At 41.1% G+C, this 19500-nt stretch overlaps 1 protein-coding gene and 1 long non-coding RNA gene across 7 annotated transcripts in view; one reads left to right on the forward strand and one right to left on the reverse strand.

The window, feature by feature from the left end:
• The window catches only part of LOC309631341, a 780796-nt gene that overhangs the window by 555845 nt on the left and 205451 nt on the right, over positions 1-19500 (reverse strand). The window lies entirely within an intron of this gene.
• The window catches only part of SESTD1 (SEC14 and spectrin domain containing 1), a 210043-nt gene that overhangs the window by 71299 nt on the left and 119244 nt on the right, over positions 1-19500 (forward strand). The window contains exons 1-2 of one of the 6 annotated variants that reach the window (XM_082397528.1): positions 1382-1677; positions 2556-2615. The exons of 1 other annotated variant lie outside the window; for it this stretch is intronic. The gene's annotated coding sequence lies outside the window, so the exon portion shown is untranslated. Of the gene's footprint in view, positions 1-1381; positions 1678-1932; positions 2068-2555; positions 2616-9732; positions 9917-19183; positions 19314-19500 lie in introns of those variants that run through there. 4 more of the 6 variants (XM_082397525.1, XM_082397527.1, XM_082397526.1 and 1 more) reach the window with 4 other exon arrangements.

The following is a 19500-nucleotide window of genomic DNA, read 5'->3' on the forward strand; positions in this document are numbered from 1 at the left end:
TAAGAAAAGACCACCAAGCAAAGCAATGGGAAAAAAGAAAGTGCTAAGGTTTATCATAGAGAATAGATCAAAGTTTCCATGAAAGCAGAAAAGAATGAATAATTCAGTGTAAGTGTGTGGGGTGAGGATGTGAGGGTGGAAAAAGGACAGGATGTCAGGGAAGATTCCACGGAGGAAAAGATGCATTATCTTTATTATCTTGAAGGAGACTGGAAGTTCACCCGGTTAAATGAGGGATGAATTTCAGATGGAGGAAAATATACAAAGGCCCAGAGACAGAGCCTGTGTGTGAGATGTGGTGGGAATTAAAGCTGGAGGTGAAGATCTGTGGATCAGATCATAAATGTCCTTGGATATCACGGTAATTGCTTGAAACTGATTATCCAGGTGGAAAGCCTTTGAAGAGGGAGGCTCTGTGTTTTTGGGGCATTCCTAGCAATCCTTCGGAACACAAGCAGAAGTGAACTTAGCAAGACTTGACCTAAATGGTGGCAGAGGCTGATGTAGTGGAGACATTATCAGTCATAGAAATAAGAGGAAATATTAATCCTTGGGATTTTCGTCAGAGAACTTTAGCAGAGAGAAACTTAGTTGCCTAGTTGTTGGAATGGTAAATTTTTTTCCCTAAAGAAATTAGGTGATACTGAACTGAGTGGCACAGTGAGTAATAAGTAAGGCCTGAGATTGGGAACACATGCTGCCCTGAGCCTGTGTGTATTAGCTGATGACTCTTTTGAACTGAATTCAGGAAATGACATAAAAATGATTTGCGCAAGAAAATTGGAAGAACAAGGACTCTGAAGTCACTACATTTGGAGAAAAATAACTAGTGTTGGTGAAGATGGGGAAGTAGCCATTATCAGAGGGCCATTTGTGGATAAATTTTGGACTATCCAATGGAAAGATCCCCAAAGGAAAACAAATGCCCTGAATCCAGCTCTTCCTCACTACAACCCATTCCCCTGCAGTTGCCTTATCCTTCAGACACATCACACATCTCTGTGTGGGAGATCCATCTCCTGGCAGTGGGTACTTGGGGGTAAAGGAATCCCAACAAACCCAGGATGACAACGTTAGAATTTTGAAAATCTTGGAAACTATATACTCGAACATACATATTTCAGTATGAGGACAGAGAAAACAAATGACAGGCAAGGCGTCAAGGGGAGGGGGTGTCCTTAAGTCCAGGCTTCCCGACTCTAGGCCCAGTTCTCCTTCCATAACCCAACGCTGCCTGTGGGCTTGGGAGCTGGAAGCTCGGCGGGTGGTGAGGAGATCGGGGTCCGCCTGGTGGCGTCGGAAGCCCCCTCCTCGCCCAGCCCCCAATCCCCAGCCTCCGTGGGACTCCCAGCCCCGCCCCCTCCAGTGCGGGCGGTGTCGCTGCGCCGCCGCTACCCGGGCGCGCGCGGAGCAGCGCGGACGCGAGTCGGGCCGAGGGTGACGGGAGGTCGCCGGGCCTCCCGCGCCGCCGCCCCTTGCCTGACGCACAGAGGGGCCGGGACGCGATTTGCCGCGAGTGACTGGAGCCGCTGCCGCCGCCACCGCCGCCCGGGCCCGCTCCGCCCTCAGTCCGCCTTCCTCCCGCCTCGCCCTCCGCCTCCGCTCGCGCCTTGCTCGCGTCCCCGCGTCCTCCCCACCGCCCCGGAACGGCGGGCCGCCAGCGCCAGCGCCAGCCAGGTGAGTGTGGCCGCCGCGCGGCCCGGGCGGCCCGGGCGGGAGGAGCGCGCAGGCCCAGCGGCCAGGCAGGGAGCGCGGGCGGGCGGCGGCGGCGGAGGAGGCGGCGGCGGCGGCGGGCCCGGCTTTCTTCCCCAGCGCGGGCCGCGCGTCTGAGGGAGGGGCGCCCCCGCCCCGCCGCAGCCCCCGCCGCAGCCCCCGCCGCAGCCCCCGCCGCAGCCCCCGCCGCCGCCGCAGACAAAGCGCCAGAGGTGGGAGCCCCGCGGGCGGCTCCTGCCTCCGCGCCGCCTGCCGGGTGCGGTCGCGGCCCGCAAAGCCCGGGCGGCCCGCGCGTCTCCGCTCTTGAGCGCCCTTGTTCATTTCTGGGTGAAAGGGACCCGAATAGTGCAACAGGTACGGGCGTTAATCCTTATTTTCCGGCGGGTCTTGTCCACCCGGCGTGCGGGGACCAGATGTGGCGCCCGGCTCCCGGGCGAGCCCCCGTGTCCAGCGCCCGCGGCTCGCTCCTTTGTGTGGCCGGTGACCAGCCCTGGCCGGCGGGTTGGGGACGCCCGCCCGAGGCCCCCGGGCTGCACCGAGGCTCCTGGACGCCTCCCTCGGGGCGTGGGGCTTGGCTTCTCCCGGGCCTGCGGGCTGTTAACATCCCTCCAGCCTTTGGAGGAGTCTCAACGGTAAGGGAGAGCGAGTTGGCAGGGTTATCTGGCTGTGTATTTATTTTTGTATGTGAGGTAGACTAATATTGGAAAGGAACCGCAGTCTGGCCGGCTCTTGAGGGTTCCTGTGGCATTTCACCCTGGGATGCACCGTTTGGACCTGGCTGCTGCTGCGACTGCCGCCGTGGTTCTCTTCTTGGTGCTTTGACATCTTTCTCTCTTACACAGACATCACCCAAGAAGTTGGAAGCGCTGTTGAGGGAGTAACTCGATACAGCTGTTTGACAGGTCGCCTCTTTCTTCGCATTTTGTCTGTGCCAAGTATACGCACCATGCATGCTAGCATAGGTTGGCAGACCCTCAAATTAAGATCACCACTCAAAATACCCCCATATTGGGAAATAGTAACCCGTAGTTTTTACTGTGGCTTGATGAACCTTATTTGCTTAGATGTGAGAAACTTTTTCTTCCCCCCAAGGAAGAATACAAAATAAAGAACAATTTATCTTTGTTTACATACCTTGGGTCATGCTGTTACCTAGCTGGTTTCATTGGTATGCTATTTTAGTATAACAATACTAAATGGAAGGAAAATATCTGCCTTCTGCTTTGAGCAATAAAGTACTTCTTTGTTCTAGAACCAGGAAGCTTTTATACATAATACTTTGTGTGGACAAAAGTTAGTGACTGTCTTTACCCCATGACCAAATTCAGGAAAAAATTCCCAAAGTACTTAGAAAGCATTACACAACTCTATAGATTGTTTTTGTATTCCAAATTCGAGGAAATCATTTTGTTGTATATTTATTCAAACAATCTAGACTAAATTTAACCTTAAAAATTGGGCCTACTCTGTAAATTCCCCAGCATTAGGGAATGAATTGATTGCACTTAAAAGAGTTTACCAAGCATTTTAACTCCTGTGAATAATAATTGGAAGGAGCTGGTGATGGACCTAGAATCTGACAGCAGAATGCAGAACCTGGAAAGAGGTAGAGGTTGCAAAGTTCCATCTACTTGTGTTTTAGTTGATTGATAGGCATGTCTGAAAACTAAATGTCCACTAATTTAAAAACAAAATACTGTATTTTGCCCTTTTTTTTTTTAATGTACTGTATAAAGACTCCTTGAACCTCTCTCTACTCCCTAAAAACAAACGATATTAATAAGGACTTTAATTTTGAAGAAATAAAATAATGCCAAATTAATCTGATCTGCAGAAAGTTTCTCTGGCATAATTAGTAGTTTCACTTTACTAAAAATACCATTCATCTGTGTAACATCTAACTTCAAAGAGCTCTCATAGCTGTTACAAGCAGCAGGAACAACCTCCTGAAAAAAGTAGGATACTAACTATTAAAAAGTAGCAGAGGGACTTCCCTGGTGGCGCAGTGGTTAAGAATCCGCCTGCCAATGCAGGGAACACGGGTTCAAGCCCTGGTCTGGGAAGATCCCACATGCCGAGGAGCAACTAAGTCCGTGCGCCAAAACTACTGAGCCTGCGCTCTAGAGCCTGCAAGCCACAACTACTGAGCTTGCATGCCACAACTACTGGAGCACAAGCGCCTGGAGCCAATGGTCGGCAACAAGAGAAGCTACTGCAGTGAGAAGCCCGCGCACTGCAATGAAGAGCGGCCCCCGCTAGCCGCAACTAGAGAAAGCCCACGCGCAGCAACGAAGACCCAACATGGTCAAAATTAAATAAAGTAGCGGAAACTTAAATTTCTAGAATAGTTTTCTTTTATTAAAATGTAACTCATATACTGTAGAATTCACTTTTTTAACATGTACAATTTAGTAGTTTTAGTGTATTCACAAGGTAGTGCAAACCTCATCACTAATTCAAGGAACGTTTTGAACATCCTGAGGGGAAACCCTCGTACCCATTAGCTGCCACTCCCGTTCCCCTTCATCCACACTTGGCAGCCACCAGTCTACTTTCTGTCTCTTCGGATTTGCCTATTCTGGACATTTCATATAAATGGAATCACACAATATGTGGCCTTTTGTGTCTTCACTGAGCGTAATGTTTCCAAGTTTCATGCATGTTATGCATGTATCAAGATACTTCCTTCTTATGGCTGAATAATATTCCACTGTATAGATATGCCATATTTTGTTTATCCATTCATCAGTTGATGGACATTTCAGTTGTTTCCACTTTTTTGGCTAGTATGAGTAATAATGCTATGACCACTCATTTACAAGTTTTTGTGTGGACATGTGTTTTCGATTTTCTTGGGTATATAATTAGCCGTGGAATTGCTGGGTCACAAGGTAACTGTAACTGTTTGAGGAACTGCCAAACTATTTTCCGTAGCTGCTGCATCATTTTACATTCCCACCATCAAAGTATGAGGGTTGCGTTTTCTCCAACACATGTCAAAGTTGTCTTTTCGAAGATAGCCATTCTAGTGGGTGTGAGGTGGTATCTTTTGGTTTTCATTTGCATTTCCCTAATGGCTAATGATGTTGAGCATCTTTATGTTCTTATTGGCCATTTATATATCTTATTTGGAAAAATGTCTGTTTAATTTATAGTAGTTTTTTTTTTTTAATGACCTGGCTATTGTAAATAGTGCTACAGTGAACATTGGGGTGCATGTGTCTTTCTGAATTATGGTTTTCTCTGTGTATATGCCCAGTAGTGGGGTTGCTGGGTCATATGGTCATTCTATTTTTACCTTTTTAAGGAACCTCCGTACTGTTCTCCATAGTGGCTGTATCAATTTCCATTCCCACCAACAGTGCAAGAGGATTCCCTTTTCTCCACACCCTCTCCAGCATTTGTTGTTTGTAGATTTTCTGATGATGCCCATTCTAACTGGTGTGAGATGATACCTCATGGTGGTTTTGATTTGCATTTCTCTAATAATTAGTGATGTTGAGCAGCTCTTCATGTGCCTCTTGGCCATCTGTATGTCTTCTTTGGAGAAATGTCTATTTAGGTCTTCTGCCCATTTTTGGATTGGGTTGTTTTTTTAATTTTGAGCTGCATAAGCTGTTTATGTATTTTGGAGATTAATCCTTTGTCCATTGATTCATTTGCAAATATTTTCTCCCATTCTGAGGGTTGTCTTTTCATCATGTTTGTAGTTTCCTTTGCTGTGCAAAAGCTTTGAAGTTTCATTAGGTCCCATTTGTTTACTTTTGTTTTTATTTCCATTACTCTAAGAGGTGGATCAAAAAAGATCTTGCTTTGATTTATGTCAAAGAGTGTTCTTCCTATGTTTTCCTCTAAGAGTTTTATAGTGTCTGGTCTTACATTTAGGTCTCTAATCCATTTTGAGTTTATTTGTGTGTATGGTGTTAGGAAGTGTTCTAATTTCATTCTTTTACATGTAGCTGTCCAGTTTTCCCAGCACCACTTATTGAAGAGACTGTCTTTTCTCCATTGTATATTCTTGCCTCCTTTGTCATAGATTAGTTGACCATAGGTGCGTGTGTTTATCTCTGGGCTTTCTATCCTGTTCCATTGATGTATATTTCTGTTTTTGTGCCAGTACCATATTGTCTTGATTACTGTAGCTTTGTAGTATAATCTGAAGTCAGGGAGTCTGATTCCTCCAGATCCATTTTTTTCCCTCAAGACTGCTTTGGCTATTCAGGGTCTTTTGTGCCTCCATACAAGTTTTAAGATTTTTCATTCTAGTTCTGTAAAAAATGCCATTGGTAATTTGGTAGGGATTGCATTGAATCTGTAGATTGCTTTGGGTAGTAGAGTCATTTTCATAATATTGATTCTTCCAATCCGAGAACATGGTATATCTCTCTATCTGTTTGTACCATCTTTAATTTCTTTCATCAGTGTCTTATAGTTTTCTGCATACAGGTCTTCTGTCTCCCTAGGTAGATTTATTCCTAGGTTATTTTATTCTTTTTGTTGCAGTGATAAATGAGAGTGTTTCCTTAATTTCTCTTTCAGATTTTTCATCATTAGTGTATAGGAATGCAAGAGATTTCTGTACATTAATTTTGTATCCTGCAACTTTACCAAATTCATTGATTAGCTCTAGAAGTTTTCTGGTGACATCCTTAGGATTCTCTGTGTATAGTATCACATCATCTGCAAACACTGACAGTTTTACTTCTTTTTTTCCAATTTGTATTCCTTTATTTCTTTTTCTTCTCTGATTGCCCTGGTTAGGACTTCCAAAAGTATGTTGAATATTAGTGGTGAGAGTGGACATCCTTGTATTGTTCCTGATCTTAGAGGAAATGTTTTCAGTTTTTCACCATTGAGAATGGTGTTTGCCGTGGGTGTATCGTATATGGCCTTTATTATGTTGAGGTAGGTTCCCTCTCTGCCCATTTTCTGGAGAGTTTTTATCATAAATGGTGTTGAATTTCGTCAAAAGCTTTTTCTGCATCTATTGAGATGATCATATGGTTTTTATTTTTCAGTTTGTTAATATGGTGTATCACATTGATTGATCTGTGTATACTGGAGAATCCTTGCATCCCTGGGATAAATCCCATTTGATCGTGGTGTATGATCCTTTTAATGTGTTGCTGGATTCTGTTTGCTGGTGTTTGTTGAGGATTTTTGCATCTGTATTCATCAGTGATATTGGACTGTAATTTTCTTTTTTTGTAGTATCTTTGTCTGGTTTTGGTATCAGGGTGATGGTGGCCTCATAGAATGAGTTTGGGAGTGTTCCTTCCTCTGCAATGTTTTGGAAGAGTTTGAGAAGGATGGGTGTTAGCTCTTCTCTAAATGTTTGATACAATTCACCTGTGAAGCCATCTGGTCCTGGACTTTTGTTTGTTGGAAGATTTTTCATCACAGTTTCAATTTCATTACTTGTGATTGGTCTGTTCATATTTTTTATTTCTTCCTGGTTCTGTCTTGGAAGGTTATACCTTTCTAAGAATTTGTCCATTTCTTCCAGGTTGTCCATTTTATTGGCATAGAGTTGCTTGTAGTAGTCTCTTAGGATGCTTTATATTTCTGTGGTGTCTGTTGTAACTTCTCCTTTTTCATTTCTGATTTTATTGATTTGAGTCCTCTCCCTCTTTTTCTTGATGAGTCTGGCTAAAGGTTTATCAGTTTTGTTTATCTTCTCAAAGAACCAGCTTTTAGTTTTATTGATCTTTGCTATTGTTTTCTTTGTTTCTCTTTCATTTATTTCTGCTCTGATCTTTATGATTTCTTTCCTTCTGCTAACTTTGGGTTTTGTTTGTTCTTCTTTCTCTAATTCCTTTAGGTGTAAGGTTAGATTGTTTATTTGAGATATTTGTTGTTTCTTAAGGTAGGATTGTATTGCTATAAACTTCCCTCTTAGAACTGCTTTTGCTGCATCCCATAGGTTTTGGGTCGTTGTGTTTTCATTGTCATTTGCTTCTAAGTAGTTTTTGCTTTCCTCTTTGATTTTTTCAGTGATCTCTTGGTTATTTAGTAACGTATTGTTTAGCCTCCATGTGTTTGTGTATTTTACGGTTTTTTTCCTGTAATTGATTTCTAATCTCATAGTGTTGTGGTCACAAAAGATGCTTGATATGATTTCAGTTTTCTTAAATTTACTGAGGCTTGATTTGTGACCCAAGATGTGATCTATCCTGGAGAATGTTCCATGTGCACTTGAGAAGAAAGTGTAATCTGCTGTTTTTGGATGGAATGTCCTATAAATATCAATTAAATCTATATGGTCTATTGTGTCATTTAAAGCTTGTGTTTCCTTATTAAGTTTCTGTTTGGATGATCTGTCCATTGGTGTAAGTGAGGTGTTATAGGCCCCCACTATTATTGTGTTACTGTTGATTTCCTCTTTTTTAGCTATTAGCAGTTGCCTTATGTATTGAGGTGCTCCTATGTTGGGTGCATATATATTTATAATTGTTATACCTTCTTCTTGGATTGCTCCCTTGATCATTATGTAGTGTCCTTCCTTGTCTCCTGTAACATTCTTTTTTTTAAAGTCTATTTTATCTGATATGAGTATTGCTACTCCAGCTTTCTTTTGATTTCCATTTGCATGGAATATCTTTTTCCCTCCCCTCACTTTCAGTTTGTATGTGTCCCTAGGTCTGAAGTGGGTCTCTTGTAGACAGCATATATATGGGTATTGTTTTTATATGGGTCTCCATTCAGCGAGCCTGTGTCTTTTGGTTGGAGCATTTAATCCATTCACGTTTAAGGTAATTATCGATATGTATGTTCCTATTACCATTTTCTTAATTGTTTTGGGTTTGTGTTTGTAGGTCCTTTTCTTCTCTTGTGTTTCCCTCTTAGAGAAGTTCCTTTAGCATTTGTTGTAGAGCTGGTTTGGTGGTGCTGAATTCTCTTAGCTTTTGCTTGTCTGTAAAGCTTTTGATTTCTCCATCGAATCTGAATGAGATCCTTGGCAGGTAGAGTAATCTTGGTTGTAGGTTCTTCCCTTTCATCACTTTAAGTATATCATGCCACTCCCTTCTGGCTTGTAGAGTTTGTGCTGAGAAATCAGCTGTTAACCCTATGGGAGTTCCCTTGTATGTTATTTGTTGTTTTTCCCTTGCTGCTTTCAGTAATTTTTTTTTTGTCTTTAATTTTTGCCAATTTGATTACTATGTGTCTCGGCATGTTTCTCCTTGGGTTTATACTATATGGGACTCTCTGTGCTTCCTGGACTTGGGTGGCTATTTCCTTTCCCATGTTAGGGAATTTTTCTACTATAATCTCTTCAAATATTTTCTTGGGTCCTTTCTCTCTCTATTCTCCTTCTGGCACCCCATAATGCGAATGTTGCATTTAATGGTGTCCCAGAGGTCTCTTAGGCTGTCTTCATTTGTTTTCATTCTTTTTTCTTTATTCTGTTCCACAGCAGTGAATTCCACCATTCTGTCTTCCAGGTCAGTTATCCGTTCTTCTGCGTCAGTTATTCTGCTATTGATTCCTTCTAGTGTATTTTTCATTTCCGTTATTGTATTGTGCATCTCTGTTTGTTCTTTAGTTCTTCTAGGTCTTTGTTAAACATTTCTTGCATCTTCTGGATCTTTGCCTCCATTCTTTTTTCCAAGGTCCTGGATCATCTCACTATCATTATTCTGAATTCTTTTTCTGGAAGGTTGCCTATCTCCTCTTCCTTTAGTTGTTTTTCTGGGGTTTTATCTTGTTCCTTCATCTGGTACATAGCCCTCTGCCTTTTCATCTTGTCTATCTTTCTGTGAATGTGGTTTTTGTTCCACAGGCTGCAGGATTTAGGCTGCAGGATTGTAGTTCTTCTTGCTTCTGCTGTCTGCCCTCTGGTGGATGAGGCTATCTAAGAGGCTTGTGCAAGTTTCCTGGTGGATGAGGCTATCTAAGAGGCTTGTGCAAGTTTCCTGATGGGAGGGACTGGTGGTTGTAGAGCTGGGTGTTGCTCTGGCGGGCAGAGCTCAGTAAAACTTTAATCCGCTTGTCTGCTGATGGGTGGGGTTGGGTTCCCTCCAGTTGGTTGTTTGGTCTGAGGCGACCCAACACTGGAGCCTCCCTGGGCTCTTTGGTAGGGCTAATGGTGGACTCTGGGAGGGCTCACGCCAAGGAGTACTTCCCAGAACTTCTGCTGCCAGTGTCCTTGTTCTCACGGTGAGCCACACCCCCGCCTCTGCAGGAGACCCTCCAACACTAGCAGGTAGGTGTGGTTCAGTCTCCTGTGGGGTAATTGTTCCTTCCCCTGGGTCCCGATGCACACACTAGTTTGTGTGTGCCCTCCAAGAGTGGAGTCTGTTTCCCCCAGTCCTGCAATCAAATCCCACTAGCCTTCAATGTCTGATTCTCTAGGAATTCCTCCCCCGTTGCCGGACCCCCAGGTTGGGAAGCCTGACGGGCTCAGAACCTTCACTCCAGTGGGTGGACTTCTGTGGTATAAGTGTTCTCCAGTTTGTGAGTCACCCACCCAGCAGTTATGGGATTTGATTTTATTGTGATTTTGTCCCTCCTACCATCTCATTTGGCTTCTCTTTTGTCTTTGGATGTGCGGTATCTTTTTTGGTGAGTTCCAGTGTGTTCCTGTTGATGATTGTTCAGCAGTTAGTTGTGATTCCGGTGCTCTCACAAGAGAGAGTGAGAGCACATCCTTCTACTCTGCCATCTTGAACCAAATTCGTAGTTTGTAAGTTTATGTTTTCACACGTATTTTCTCATTTAGTCTTTGAAATAACTCTGTAAAATGTTTATCCCTATTTTAATGCTAGGAAACTAAGGTTCAAAGAGGTTAAATAATTTGCTCATTTTTTAACCTTATGGAGTTAATAAGAGTCAGGGTCTGAATGTAAACTCAGGTCTTCTGACTCTGCTTCCTGCATTCTTGCCACTTTATGAGGCATACAGAAGTTAAACTGTGTTTGCAGATTTGCTTGGCTAATCATTGACAGAGTAGGGGGAAAATAAATGAGACCAAACAACAACAAAAAGCAGGTGTTGTGGCCACACTGCCTCATGTTCTCCAGGTTTTGTTATACTTTTTCGAATAAATTCTTTGATTTCTCCTGTCCTAATAAGGTAGATATGATTTCCGTATTTTCTTTGGGGAAACAAACCTAGTAACAGCTTCTTACTGGCATAGCTAATTCTAGAACCCACTGTTCACTGAGTCATCGCACTGTCTATTCCCTTGGAGCTTCCATGTTCTCTATTTTCCCACTAATTTATACCCTTTAACCTTAGAGTAATTGAATAATTTCACAGTTTTCATAAACATTAAGATATTTCTGGGTTACGCAAATTAACTTTTATTTTTGAACAGGGCAGTTTGCCAGATTCACTTTGAAGTGCAGGATTACTAAGGTATATATTTCAGTTTTTATGTGCTACTTACTCTGTATCAGACATAGCAGGTTTGTGAAATTCTCAGTTCCCTAGAGGGTAGGTAGAGGCCACATGTTATTTATTCATCTTTGCATATCCATTGTCTACCATTGTGCTCAGACATGTCAAAAGAGGTACTCTAACCTTTGTTGAATGAATGACTACAAATGCATTTTTTAATAGCCAAAAAAAAAAAAAATTCAATAAATATTATCCGGTACGCTTTCTTAGAATAAAGGCAGTACAAATTCTAGATAAAGAAAATATTTCTTATCCCTGGCATATGACCTAAAAAATAATAAATGATAAAAATTAGAACTTGACTTAAAACAACACTGTCTTATGGAAGGAAGTACATGTTCCATCCTGGGATTAAAAAAATAGGCTCTAAGTACCTGGTGGCTGGCACAAGTGCTTGCTTAGCTCAGTGCCCACATGTAGGATTGTACCCTAAGTGTTTGTTAGATAAATGAATGCCCAATGAGTGAATAAAAGAATTAGTTTTCACTATAACAAGTAGAGGAGATACATCAAATGGCTATTAGACCCTACTTTTCATTTGTGTATTTTAATTGTCAAATATGATATATGTTAATCATAAAAATTCAAATAATACAGGAGTATATAGAGTAAAAGTAAAAAATCTCACTTCACTATTTGTCCCCTTCCCTTCCTTCACCCCAAAGACCAATTCTGTCCCAGGTAACTTTGTTAACAGTTTGGGGTTTATATTTCCAAACCTGTATCTTTGCATTTATGTGTATATATGTACAAATACACACTGAATACACCTGTATGCCATACTTAGTACATACATGTGTATTCAGTGGTTTTTCTTATATAAAAGAGATCATACTACACATAATTCTTTGTTTTTCACTTAAATTAAGACATTTGCCTCTATAATCACAAAGGATAAACATAATATTTATGTCTCACTTTTAGTTTACTATTCTTGAGTGGTTTGGTGTCAAGATTAAGCTAGCCTCTAAGAATGAATTGGGAAACTCTCCTTTTTTCCTCTGTGCTCTGGAACAGTTGAAACTGCCCTGTAAACATTTATTGGCAATCACCTGACAACCTTGCAGGGAAGGAAGAGATCTGGGACAACCTTTCTGATTTTTCCTGTTTTTATTGTTTTATCAAGGTTTGGCCCTTATTTTCTGTTACATTTTTGGTAAACAAGTCCTTCCCCCACACACGTCCCTTCCCCCAGCTCTGATGAGTAAATTGACAAACGCAAATGATTAAATGAATCGATGGATGCAGGAGTATATACGCTTTTCTCTTAGAGAGATCCGAGGTAGAGTCCTGCTCTTACTAATTGTATAACCTAAGCAAGTTACTTACCTTTTTCAAACTTCTGTTTCCTTATCTGTAAAATGGTAATAATCTCTACATCACAGAAAACTTGAAAGTATTAAAGGAGATGTGAGCTAATATATGAAAAACCTCTGTTGTTGCATCTAATAAGAATGAAAAAATTTATAACACTAATCTGTAATATGCTATACAAATGTAAATTTGTCACTGAGGTTACTGTAAATTGTTTTAGCCTAACAAGAACAAATTTAAGGAGAAAGGATGGTGACGCCAGGGACAGTTTCCACTAATAAATTGGAAGGATCTATAAAAATTTCCAGGCCATTTAGAATTTAATTTTGGTAGACAGTTATTTTTAAATACTTGTATGCTTTTGAGGCAGGATAGTAGGGGAAAGTAGTAAACAGACCTGGATTAATTTTGCATTATCACTTATTAGCCTTGTGACTTTGGATAAATTAATTTCTCTCAGTAAAATGGGATAAATACACCTATTTTGTAGGTAGTCATGAGGAAAGAGGTTAATATAGTGCTTGGCATCTAATAGGTGTACAAATTGTTAGGTTTTTTTTTCTTTTCATGTAATGAGTGCCCAACAGTGATGAACATGAGGTATTGGGTTCTGTTATTTTAAGGCTGTGTGATGTAGTGGCAAGAGTCCTTAAGTTACAGTTTTAGCATAAGTATTACACTGACTAGGCATTGACCTTGGACCAGTCACCTGCTAAGCTCCTTCTGTTTCCTTACCTATAAGAAAAGAGCAAGAGAACTGACACTTATTGAGGATCTATTTTACATGCAATTTACTAGGCAGTTTACAAATCTTACCTCATTTTATCCTCTCAATAATCTTATCAGATAGAGATGATTGTCATTTCTCAGTTTTATGGGTGAAGAAACAAAGGCACAGGAATTAGCTTTGAGGTCCATTTGGTGGACCCCGCAGTCCTGTCCATGTTCTTTCACTCATTACAGCTATCCCCTCCCGGGACGGTAGGGTGTTCTCCTGCATGCGGGGAATACCAAATGACGAGCATTCTGCAAACTGAAATACTAAGTGTATTAAAAAAGCTAAACCAATGTAGGATGAGACTGTTTATTTATTAATGATTTCCATTAATAAAATACAGAGATTGTTAATGTGTCCTAATGCCTCTGCTTAAGAGTGGTAATTTAAGTTTTTTAATACTTGTGTTGCTCATAATCGCTTTACCTAAATAATTTATTAGGCTTCATTCATTTCCAGTTTGACCAGGTAAAGAAGAGAGGGTAGGGAGTGGTTGTAAAGGGAAAGATAAGCTTTACACCAGTGTTTGATAGTGGTGTGTGTATGTATTTATGAATGGACGTATGTATGGAAGAGCTGGGAAGTACAGTTCTCTGGCAGTTTGGCCTTTACAGAAACTACAGTTTCTTGGAAAGAAGTAGAGAATATCTGCATTATAATTCATTGTCTGCTACAGGACTTGCAGAGTCATTTAAAAAATGAAACTGCCTTTGTCAGCTGGTTTGTAAAGAGCTATTGCTTATATTCTTGAAAGATACTAATATTGTCTTTCATTTTATAGGGGTTGCCATTTTTATTTGATCAGACTTAGTGATACTGATTTGGCATTTCTGCAAGCATTGTGCCAGGGATATGCAAAACAAAAAATGCTGTTGAGACATCATAAATTAAATTGCGATTCAGTAATAGTATAGAAGGTTTAGAGATTATACCTTGAGGCTTCAGTATCATTTTTATCCTATTTAGTAGGAGTGGGAATTCCTATGTTTAGATTAGAGAATTTTTTCAGAATAGGCTTGAATTGCTCTCAGTAAATTCTCACTGATACTGAATGCTTGCTGTTTTGCAGGATACAGAACACTGTGAGCTTTATAAGAGTTACACAACATGGTTCTAGTCTTCAAAGAGTTTATGTTTAGTTAGGGAGGCAGTGAAGGAGGAGACCAAGTGAAGGGACACAGAGAGTTCTTAAAGCTTGTGTCCGCTCCTTGTAAAATTAGTTTTACTGCATTGGGCTTTGGTGAGACACTGTAGGTTCTCCTGATGGATACTATCAGAAACATCCCAACTCTTCGAAAACTGGTAGTTGTGTATCTTGTATGTCTTGCTCTTTCTATAGTGTTCTCTTTGCTTTGTAAAAATTACTGTTTGGCCTAAGTACCAAGAATAGTTCCTCTTCCGAGTACTTTTCTGTTTATCTCCTGGACTGTGGACTGGGTTTTTCTTTTTGTGATGGCTCTTAGAAAGCCAGAGCCAGATTTGTGGCCTACCCCAGAGTAGGCATATAGGTTTTATGCTGTACATTTTTTCAGCTTTTTTTGTGGCATCATTTTTGGTGTTTTCTTTATTCTTCTGCTAATATTTTAAATCTATTAACTTTTTGTAGTTCATGTATTCTTGTCTCATTAATCCTTTTCAGAATGAAATAGGGGTATATGTAAATGAATGTATATGAAATTCATGAAGGAACATGTCAAGGCAAACAGCTCAATATAGTAGAGAGTAGTATGGCGAATAGGTTTTATTTCATGGGCCAGCTTTGGTTGATAATGATGGCTGCATGGAGGACCGCATTAAGAAGTAGTTGGAGGCAGTGTGTAGGTTTAGTGGGAAAGGCTCCTGTGATCATTGAGCAGTGTTGTTGCCATGGATGTAGGAGTAGTGATGGCATGAGTGTCTGTATTTGCCATCCGTGTTACAGACAGACTCTACAGGATGCTGAATAGCTCAATAGGTGGGTGGCTTTTAATTTAAGAGCTAGGTTTTGCTGGAAGGGATAAGGAATTGGGAAACAAGCTGATTTGTTGGGGTTGGGAGTCAGATTGGTTTGGCTAGAATAAAATGTTCGCACTGCATAAGGAGAAATGAGGTTGGTGGGAAAAGTGAGGAAGGGGGTGTGGGTAACTGGTAGGTGGAGGAGATTAGATTTTTTAATCTCCTAAAATTCTAATTATTCCCCTATGTTATTTCCAGGGCTTTGCCTGAGTTCAGGTCCTTGTCATACTTTTAATTTTAAAAGTTAATTGAGTAGGTAATATACTCATATGTTTTAAAATTTAAAAAGTGCAAGAGGACACAAATCAAAAGTTTTATTTCTGTTCCTCAGCTACAGAGTTCTCTCTACGAAGTCAACCAGTGTTACCAGATTCTTACGTATCCTTCCAGAAATATTTTTTGTATACGTATGTGCTTTCCCAGCCATTTTACACAAATGATATTTCTGTACCTATGCACATACTGCTTCTTCCATACTATATACACTTTATTCTTTTTTTAAAAAAATTAATTAATTTATTTATTTTTGGCTGCGTTGGGTCTTTGTTGCTTCGTGCAGGCTTTCTCTAGTTGCAGCGAGCAGGGGCTACTCTTCGTTGCGATGTGTGGGCTTCTCATTGCGGTGGCTTCTCTTGTTGCAGAGCATGGGCACTAGGTGTGCGGGCTTCAGTAGTTGTGGCTCGTGGGCTGTAGAGTGTGGGCTTAGTAGCTGTGGCGCCCAGGCTTAGTTGCTCTCCGGCATATGGGATCTTCCCGGACCAGGGCTCGAACCTGTGTCCCCTGCATTGGCGGGTAGATTTTTAACCACTGTGCCACCAGGGAAGTCCTTTATTCTGTACCTTACGTCTTTCACTTTACCTTACATCTTTCACTTCTTGGAGATTGTTTTCATATCAGTGCACAAAGAGCTTTCTTCCTTCTTTTTTTTTTTTTTTAAATAAACTTTTTGCTTTGGAATAATTTTTTTTTTAAATAAATTTATTTATTTATTAATTTATTTATTTTTGGCTGTGTTGGGTCTTCATTGCTGCAGGCGGGCTTTCTCCAGTTGCGGCGAGTGGGGGCTACTCTTTCTTGCAGTGTGTGGGCTTCTCATTGCGGTGGCTTCTCTTGTTGCAGAGCACGGGCTCTAGGTGCACGGGCCTCAGTAGTTGTGGCATGCGGGCTCAGTAGTTGTGGCTCGCAGGCTCTAGAGCACAGGCTCAGTAGCTGTGGCGCACAGGCCTAGTTGCTCCGCGGCATGTGGGATCTTCCTGGACCGGGACTTGAACCCATGTGCCCTGCACTGGTAGGGGGATTCTTAACCACTGCGCCACCAGGGAAGCCCCAATAATTTTAGATTTACAGAAAAGTTGCAAATAGTTTCCATATACACCTCACCCAGTTTCATTTCCCTTTATTTAATATTATCATCTTATTGTGGTACATTTGTCAAAACTAAGAAATCAACATTGGTACGTTAGTGTTAACTAAACTCCAGAGTTTATTTGGATAACACCAGTTTTTCCATTAATGTTCTTTTTCTGTTCCATGATCCCATCCAACATTCCGTAATTACATTTAGTTGTCATTTCTCCTTAGTCTCCTTTGACAGTTTCTCAAGGTTTTTAATGACCTTGACAGTTTTCAGGAGTACCAGTCTATAGACTGTCTCTCAACTTGGGTTTATCTGATGTTTTCCTCATGATTAGAATGGGGCTATGGATTTTTGGAAATACTGCACAAAGTTGAGTTGTCTTTCTCAATGTCTCAGCAAGGGAGTACTACCTGATATTTACAAGACATCACTGGTGATGTTTAACTTAGATCTCTTGGTTAAGGTGGTGTTTGCCAGGTTTCTCCACTGTAAAATTGCTGTTTTTCCCTTTCCATACTTTATTTTTAGAGGTGAGTCACTAAGTTTAACCTACCCTCAAAGTGGGAGGGGCAATTTAAGGAGCTTTCTTTTTAAAAATGTAATGTTCCTTTAGACGGATGTATCATATATTTTAGTCAATTATTTTCCTATTGATATATATTTAGATGATTTAGTATATTATAATAGTTAAGATAGTAGGCTCTGGAGCTACTCAAATCTTGGCTCACACTAGCTATGTGGTCTTGGGCTAATTTTATTTGGCCTCTTAGTTTCTCCATCTGTACAATATGGATGTTAAGAACACCTGCCTCATGGGATTGTTCAGAAGATTAAATGAGCATATGTGTGAAGTGCTTAGAACAGTGTTTGGCACTATACTAAGTGCTAGATAAGTGTTTGCTATTATCATTATTAATTTTTTTGTCCTTAAAATAATACTGCAATGAATAACTTGTTATTTCAACACAATGGTGGGACAGGCAAGTATAGTATAAGATAAATTCCTACAAATGGGTACTTGCATTTGTAATTTTGATAGATATTGCCAAATTTCCCTCCATAGAGGTTGAACCATTTTGTATATCCACCAGGGATATATGAGAACATCTGTGTTTCTGTGTCCCTTTTACCAAATTATTTGATCTTTGCCAATCCATTGATGCATATCTCATATTTTGAATTCATTTGACCATCTTTTTTTTTATTATTATTTATTTATTTATTTTTAATTTATTTATGGCCGTGTTGGGTCTTCGTTTCTGTGCGAGGGCTTTCTCTAGTTGCGGCAGGTGGGGGCCACTCTTCATCGCGGTGCACGGGCCTCTCACTATCGCGGCCTCTCTTGTTGCGGAGCACAGGCTCCAGACGCACAGGCTCAGCAACTGTGGCTCACGGGCCTAGTCGCTCCGCGGCATGTGGGATCTTCCCAGACCAGGGCTCGAACCCGTGTCCCCTGCATTGGCAGGCAGATACTCAACCACTGCACCACCAGGGAAGCCCTTGACCATCTTTTCATTGAGCCATTTAAGAGTTTAGATTTTGATGCTGCTGGTTGTGAAACAACTTGTGTTTCATAGGCTGGGAAGTGATAAAAAAATTGTTGTTTGGGGAAAATAATTACAGTAACTAGAAAAGGCATAGTTTGGAACTGGGAGAGACTAGAAGAAGTACGGCTGTTGCAAGATGGACAGTCTATAAAGTGGGACACCCAGTTGCTGGCCTCTCTTCCAGTGTGGCAGCATGGTGTCTTGTTAATTGTTTTAGAAGGAATCTCCATCTTACATTTGCAGCCAGCAATGAGCGAAGCTGCAGGGGTGGAGGTTGGAAGAAAAGGCTGCAGTTGCATTAAAATAAAACTGAAAGTTAATCTGACGCATCGTTTATGAGATGCATGTTTATTATGTTGTGTAATGATTAGGCAGAAATTAAAAGCAGGTCACAACATGTCATTGTAATTAACTTTAACATCCAGTTGTAGAAGTGTTTCTTCCTCCATCCATTCCCCAGTATGTACAGTCATTGCCAGCTGGTAGTTTTTTCCGATATCATGTATTGTGCACAGTTGTTGTTATCATTAAAGTACCCCCCCATCCCCCACAACTACACTGTAAAAAACAAAAGTGTTAAATCTTACTTTACATTAGCTGCAAGTGGGTGGTAGTGGGGTGATGGTCCTTTGCTCTTTTTCTTAGTTTGAGTTTCATGTTTGGGAGTCCATGAGCCCAGCCTACCCACTCCAGACATTCGTAGTTTCTTTACCTCTCACACACTGGAGGCTGCAAGAACCCTGGGGCATGAGAACAGATTGCTAGGAGTTGAGGGGCAGGAGAAAATGACCACCATTCTGAGAAAATGACCACCATTCCGAAAGAAGGAAAGGGATATCAAACCAGAAGGAGTAGTAGACACCCTGAAAATGGAATCTGAATCCTAGGAATTTGAGATTCTTGGCTTCTGAATAATTAAGGTTAATAGAGTGAACAGGGCAAAGGAGAGCTCTAAAAGTGACCTATTAACTCTTTTGACCCAGTCCCCCCAGGCGTGGTATCAGTACTAAGGCAGTTTTCGTACTGGACTCAGCAAAATAAAAACAAACAAAGCCCTTAGGCTTTCAGTCAATCCAGGTCAACCAAAAGGCGAACATTTCTCCTGGCTGCCTTAAACTACAAATAAGTCTGTTGAAAGACTGAGTTCAGCCCTTGCTGAAGTCCTTTACTGTTTTGGAGAAACTGGAAGATAATGGCCTCCTGAAAGCAGAAGGTATGAAGGATGCACTGGGAGTGGTAGAGAACTTAGAAGGCAGGAGAAAGGGACGCGTAGAGGCAGCTGAGAAAACAAACATGGATTTTTACAAGTTTCACCGGTCTTGGATTATCTTTATTCACAGACAATTAAAAGCTCTATTACAAATATTTCCTCCCTGTAGGGCAGGCAGCTAACCAGACAT

The sequence above is a fragment of the Balaenoptera borealis genome, assembly GCF_965194805.1.
Source record: "Balaenoptera borealis genome assembly, chromosome: 6".
Taxonomy (NCBI): Eukaryota; Metazoa; Chordata; class Mammalia; order Artiodactyla; family Balaenopteridae; genus Balaenoptera; species Balaenoptera borealis.